Here is a 7,591-nt window from a genome sequence, read left to right as displayed (position 1 = left end):
ACATACTTATTGCAAGGCTCAACAGAAGGGTATCTCCACAGGGGCACGGTAGGAAACCTTGGTGCTGGAATTTAAGTTAAATTTTTGTAGAGGGTGGCTGTAGAAAGGGTGAAATTAAACACATAGAGCATCAAAACCGTATATGAATTATAAAATGTTACTTTTAAGATGAAAACATTTATCACTTGGAAAAAACTAAATTAGAGCACCATTAAGATGAATTTTGAAATAAACATTTGGTTTTTTTCAAGTAAGAAGACTTACATTTAAGATATGTAAAGACATGAGACAACCTAAAAGATCAAAGAAGCATAAAACCACCAAGATTCTGACACATGAATCCTTACAAATCAACTTCTAAGTTTCATTCATTCACTAGCAAAGTTTAAAAAAAATACAGTGCACAAAAAGTTTGTTTCTTCTCTAATCTGACAAAGAGAAATCATTACCATGTTTTTCATCTCTATATACATCACAAGGTTCAATCTCCCACTCTGGTTGGTAAAAATTATTGACTAAAACAAAATTCTAACTAGATACATCAAAGTTTTAGTGCATATACTGAAAAATATGAGTGGTTTTCCTTACAACCAATCTAAGCCTAAAACATCACCACCTTTGAATATTTGCAAATAAACATTAACTACACCTCCTAATATAATATTCCACCTATCCACATGATCCAAACTACTTCTAGAAGCCAAAAATTCGAATTTTCAAATGAAATGGTGCTGACTGTCAAGACTTGCATCACATTAGCCAGTTTCACAACAAATTAAGGTTGCCCTCAATGTTTTGTATGGTTGAAGTCTTACTCTATCAAAATGGAGAAAATTCGTATACTTCAAATACCTTTGTGATGGTACTGAACCTCTTAGATAAGATTCAAAGTGCTTGCAGACCTCCTTTTGGACTATGCCCCACTTTCAGAACAAGACTCTGTCGTTTCGCAGTGCCTTCAAAAATATGAACATATGGTGACTTTATCCTCACATAAAGTGTTGTAAGCATCAATTTGACTGTTGTAACCTTCATATAACTTCCCCTCCTGACAATCAAAAATTCGAAACTTCACTATCTCATCGATACCAAGATTTATATAAAAAGTGCAACATGCCCTTTGCTGCGTTTTTTGCAAGCTTCATCAAACATTAGGAGAGTTTTGAGGTATAAAATGGGCCTCCTAAGGAAATTATAAAATAATAGTGAAAATAATAAAATAAGATTAGATTACATCATCAAATTTTAAAGGGAAAAAATAAAAAACTATATTTTAACTTGTATTTTCAACTTATCTCACAATGGGTTTACTCAAATCTCGAGAAGAAACACTTGTTGGATGGATGATTTTATTCCTCATCCAATGAGTACCCATGTTGCATACTTTCGATAGACCTTTCTACACAAAAAATGAGAAATACATAAAAAATGTGATTGCAATCATGGTTTTTCATGTATTTCTCATTTTTCATGTAGCAGGGTCCATTGAAAGTATGCAACATGGATACTATTTGGATAACGAATTAAATTTTTCATTCAACGAGTACACCCACTCGAAATTTGAGTAAAATCTTAGGGAGATAAAATGAAAATATGAGTTGAAAAAATAGTTTTATTATTTTATTATTTTTTAATATCTTTATTTTTTTACTCCAAAAATGGTAAATCATCCCCCATGGTTGAAATCATCATCTTGAATCCTATTAGTTCTTATAAAGTTTATTTTGGTTGTACATTTTTCTTAGGAGGCCCATTTTAGACCTCAAAATTCCCCTAATGAACTAACTTGTTTCTATTTTCTTTAGCAAAACGACAAAACTTTAGAGCTAAGTGGTACCCTCCTGCTGAATATTTACCTTTGTACTAGCCTCTGCTAGTATATCCAACTTTCCCCTCTTCCTCTTCCTTCCAGATTCCTTGACCTCAGTGAGCTTCTTCTTCACCAATCTGATTCTTGTTTTTAACACCAAATTCTGTACATACAAACTTTTCACTTGCCTATGTAGAGGCAAGGTCCACTTCAACTTGTATTTAGATTTTCCAAGGATAGGTTCAACAACTTATAACTGCCTAAACAAATACAACTTATCCCTGTGATCCTTCTCTCGAAGTTGATCTACTTGTTGTTGAACTCCTTCAAGTTGTTCCAATAATTTCTCAAATTCCTTTTGCTCATAAAACACAATCCTCTGTTCAGGATTAACAATTTCCTTTACTTGCATTTTCACCTTGGCACCAGACCTAATTCTAGGTCTCCTTAACTCCTTAACTGCCTCCTTTAACTCTTCAACATCAATGATGAGTTTATCTTTCCCTTTAGCAACATGTGCCAATATTTCATTTGATGGTTGTCTTTCACTGGGATGAACAAATTGTTGTGATACTTTATGCGTAATCTCTCTATTTTCTTGTTGCATATAGGTTATTGTTAATTAAGCCTTGTCGAATTGATCTTGTATGTCTTTAATGCTTTGGTCCCGTTCTTCAATTTCCACTTCCTTCTGTGTACTTACTGATTCCACAACTTGAATACGTGTAGATGGAGGATCTATAGTAAATATCTTGGTTGCAGCTCTTGTTCTGGGTACCCTTAACACTTTTTCTACTTCACGTGAGAAACGAAGCTTCTTAGCACTTCTCTTATCAATTGATTTGACTTCCGTCAAAGGCTTTTTTATTGAGCTTTTTGCTGTCGGTGAAACTTCCTTGATCACAACTGATGGGGTGTCTTTCTTGGTCCTCTCGCTGTTTGAAGATTGTGCTATCCACCCTAAGGAAACTAAAAAGTCCTACCATGACTTCTCCTTATTCTCAAGATCCTTTATCACCAACAATTTAGTTAGTGAAAAATGAAACAAACAGGCTTCAATATGATTTCCTTTTGTTTGAAATTTGTTAACCATCTTACATAGACTTCTAAATAAATAATTAGGAATGTTCAAAGGTTTCTTTCTAGTAAAATGCATTAAGATCCTAATTTGATAGTGACACACTTTACTAAACCTCCCTTCACATGTGAAGTACCTTGGAATCACTTCCAACAGTTTACCTTGGTGGTATTGTAAATAGATTCTTGGAACATCATAACCATATCATTTCTAGTGCTTTGGTTTGATAAAGTCTATGAAATCAACCAAATCAAAATACATACCCTTAAACCATTATTATCCATTTAAAGGTATCCCACTGGCCTCGACTATTTATTGCGTTGTAACTAGAAAAGTTAGAGTTCCCACCTTTTCTTGCAAATCATCAAAACTCCTAAAAAACGCCTTTGTCAATTGTAGATGATACCCCTAAATCTTTTCACAAAACCTCATACACCCTACTTGTTTAAAATCCATTCTGATGGTTGGATCTGCATTGATGGTTTTGATATCCTATGGCTCAAATCGTAAAATGGCACCTCCCTTATGCTTCTTGTCTTTTGGAGTTGACATGATTTTTCTTTTGCAATAGTGAATAATTTAGGGCTATGAGAGTTTGGTTTTGTATAATAATAAAGGTGTAATGATATTTAAAACCTATGATAATGACTTAAGAGACAACAAGAAATTACACAAAAAACCTAAACAATGTAGAGTTCCTTAGGAAAACCTTATAGAACTTTCAAGTTTACAACTATTGGCAAAGAATTTAAAGGGATAGTCGCAACGCAAAAGCCAGAAATGCAGCGGTGAAGGTATTAGATTTTTTAAACACTTTCAAGCATAAGAACTTAAGGGAAGAAACTTTGATTTAGTTTTAAACTCAAGGCACCTATTGCATGTAGAGGCTTACACAGAGAAAATGTGAATTGACATTGACAAATGAGGAATATAACACATTGTGTGGAATCGCAATGAATTAGGATAAAACACAGTGCGAAGGAAAAAATGTAGCGAATTATGAAGAGCAACAACAGCGAATTTATCACTCTTGCAATATTTTTATGGTTTTTCCTAGCTTGCACATGCAATTTGGAACTTCATTCAAAATTGAGGAACACAGATTGACCTATATTTGCATCTGCGAAGAAGGTTTAACCACCGGCATGTGAGAATGGTGCACTGTGTGAATTTGCAACACCCCTCCCTCCCTTTCACAACGAATAAAATGAGCAAACCAAAGGCTCTGATGACAATGGTGCAGAGTAGGGCATTGTGGAATGAAGATGAAAGTTTAAATAGACATGCAGAATTCTGTGGAGTGGAAATGGGAGCACTGATCGTGATAGGAAAAGGAAATCATATATTCACAACACCTTCTGAAAACACAACGCTTTGGGAAAAGGGAAGGATTGCCCTTCTGACCATTATTTCCTACTAAGATCATGAGTTATCCTTGAAATGTCATTCAAACTGACTCCAAAGAGCCTCCAAATATGTGCCTAAATCATCTCATGATTGCATTGATGTAGACATAGCCTCTAGACTTAGGTGACCCACTTATAATGTCTAAGGATTGTGACTAACTCATAATAAATATGGATTTGTATAACATGATTTTTGTACTCTTTACAAGGTGATCAAAGACTACCTATGATTACCCTTTAGTAAAGAAAACACATGACTTTAGACATTGGACTCTTAGCAAAATAGATACCTTTACATGACACTTAATCTAAACCTAGACCTCTTTAAACAATAATAGTAAGGTCATCATGACTAATATTTACAAATTTGACCTTATATACATAGCAAGACTAACTTTACCAACGTTCCTAGACATAGGACCCTAACACATCATGTTCTCAAAGTGTTAATCATGCTAAAAGGAAATTTTAAGACCTAATTTCTAACACTATGATTCTTAAGCTCCTTCTGTAGGCAAGAAATCTCATTATAGGCTACTTCCCAATAGAAAGTAGTAGATAATATGAAAAGAGGGAAACAAGCTGTAGGTTTTAACCCTATACAGAAATTACCTGCATACGAATTCTTAAACAAAGAAAATAAACAATGCTAGAGCATAACCCATAAAACACATATGCACAAAGATTTTTTCCCTGGATCCCAAAACCGGGACTACCAGCTTGATTTTTCATTATGTTCCTTTCAATGTTACAATACATATTTATACATGCCGAAGCATCCAATACCATGGACCGAAAAACCATCGTGTCCAATACCATGTGCGAAAATCATGCACAAAACCATAGATAGGTTCGCCCAACCTAATATAGGGTCCAATTTTTTTTTTTTCCGGGGCGCTGCCCCGGACCCCGTAGAGGGGGGCTACCCGCCCCCCTCAAACCCCCCCGCTGCGCAATGAAGGGGGGCTACCGCCCCCCTCTAATCCCCCGTTTAACTATGTAGGTTAGTCGTGGAAAGAATATAACACAACCCAACAATCTCCCACTTGTTGTTTTCTTTCCACAAGGGGCCACAGGAGAGCTTAGTCATTTTTCCAGCCCTGAAACACCCATTGTTTCTCTACACCAAGAGAACTTCTCAGAGCTCACAGATTTTGTTAATGCATCTGCAGTATTCTTCAAAGTGTCCACCTTTACCAGCAACACCTTTTTGTCTTCTATCATATCCTTCACAAAGTGATACTGAACATCACTGTGCTTTGTCTTTGAATGATAAGCAGGGTTCTTAGCCAAGAAAATTGCACTTTGGCTGTCACAGTCTATTCTTATAGCTCCCTGTACTAACCCCATACTTGAACACAATCTCTGCAACCAAACTGCTTCCTTGCTTGCATGAGTGGCTGCCATGTATTCTGCCTCTGTAGTTGATAGTGCCACTACAGATTGTTTCTTACTCATCCAACTGACTTCACCTCCAAATAGGTTAAACACATACCCACTTGTAGATCTTCTCTGATCAAGATCTCCAGCCCAGTCTGCATCAACAAAACCATGAATATCCAACACTCTGTCCAATCTTGGTCTTCCTTGGTAGCACAAACCATAATCACTAGTGCCACGCAAATACCTGAAAACCCGCTTCACTGCTGTCCAGTGCTCCTTCCCAGGTTTTGACATAAACCTGCTCAATACTCCCACTGCATGTGCAATGTCTGGTCTAGTACAGACCATTGCATACATCAGGCTACGGACTGCACTTGCATATGGAACACGGGACATGTCCTCTTCCTCTTCTTGTGTCTTGGGACACTGTTCAGCAGATAACCTCACACCTACAGGAATAGGAACCTTCACCGGTTTACTATCCTGCATATTAAACCTCTGCAGTATTGTCTCGACATACTTCCTCTGGTTTAACCAGAGCTTCCTCTTTGCCCGATCTCTTTTAATTTCCATGCCCAAAATATAGTTTGCAGCACCAAGATCTTTCATATCAAATTTGGAGGACAATTGGGTCTTCAAATCCTGGATAATTTCTTTGTCATTTCCAATCAGCAAAATATCATCCACATACAGGACCAGATAAATAACACGGTCACCAATTAATTTAAAATACACACAATGATCTGCTTTACTTCTGGTGAAGCCAAGTCCCCGTATAAATGTATCAAATTTCTGATACCACATCTTTGCTGACTGTTTTAAACCATACAGAGACTTCTTTAACTTGCATACCAGTTCTTTCTTACCCTTCACCACAAAGCCTTCAGGTTGCTTCATGTAGATTTCCTCTTCCAAATCCCCGTGAAGAAATGCTGTCTTCACATCCATCTGTTCTACCTCAAAATCAAAAGCAGCAACAACAGATAAAAGTAATCTAATAGAGGCTACCTTGGCAACAGGAGAAAAAATATCACCAAAATCAATTCCCAGCACCTGGGAATAACCTTTTGCTACCAACCGAGCTTTGTATTTCTCCACCTTTCCTTATGCATTAGTCTTCTTCTTGAACACCCATTTGCTACCAATGGGTTTCCTTCCAGCCGGCAACTCTACTAGATCCCAAGTCTCATTTTTGTGCAAAGATGCCATTTCATCAACCGTGGCCTCTTTCCAGAGTTTTCCATCCTCTGAATCCACTGCTTCCTTCACAGTTCTGGGATCATCATCAGTAACAGACAAAGCAAAATTTGAACTGAAAGCAGATGGACTATACCTTTTTGGCTGCCTTCTTTCTCGACCTGATCTTCTCACAGCCGGAGTTAGTGGCTCTTCATCTTTTGATTCCTCCTCTGCTGTAGAGTCTGATTCTTCCTCCTTTGGCTCAAACTCTATCTTCTCAGGTTCCTTTGGTTGGACTTCATGTTGAATAACATCTTTTACCTCTCTGAACACCACATCTCGGCTGTACACAACCTTTCGTGTGACTGGGTTCCAAAGCTTATAACCCTTTAAACCATCCTTATACCCAATAAAGATGCACTTTTCAGATTTACTATCCAACTTGGTTCGTTTCTCCTTTGGAACATGTACATATGCAACACATCCAAACACCCTCAGATGTGAAAGAGAGGGTTTCTTACCAGTCCATACTTCTTGTGGAGTCTTATCCTCCAACGCTAATGAAGGTGATCTGTTGATCAGGTAACATGCAGTATCCATCGCCTCTGCCCAGAATTCCTGTCCTAACCCGGCACCACTGAGCATGATTCTTGCCCTTTCCATCAACGTCTTGTTCATTCTTTCTGCGACTCCATTTTGCTGAGGTGTATATGGAGTAGTCTTCTGCCGTGCTAT

The sequence above is a fragment of the Pinus tabuliformis genome, chromosome 2_2 (assembly GCF_031772625.1).
Source record: "Pinus tabuliformis cultivar Carrire ecotype Pingquan chromosome 2_2, CPIR1, whole genome shotgun sequence".
Classification (NCBI taxonomy): domain Eukaryota; kingdom Viridiplantae; phylum Streptophyta; class Pinopsida; order Pinales; family Pinaceae; genus Pinus; species Pinus tabuliformis.
This window is presented reverse-complemented; position numbering follows the sequence as displayed.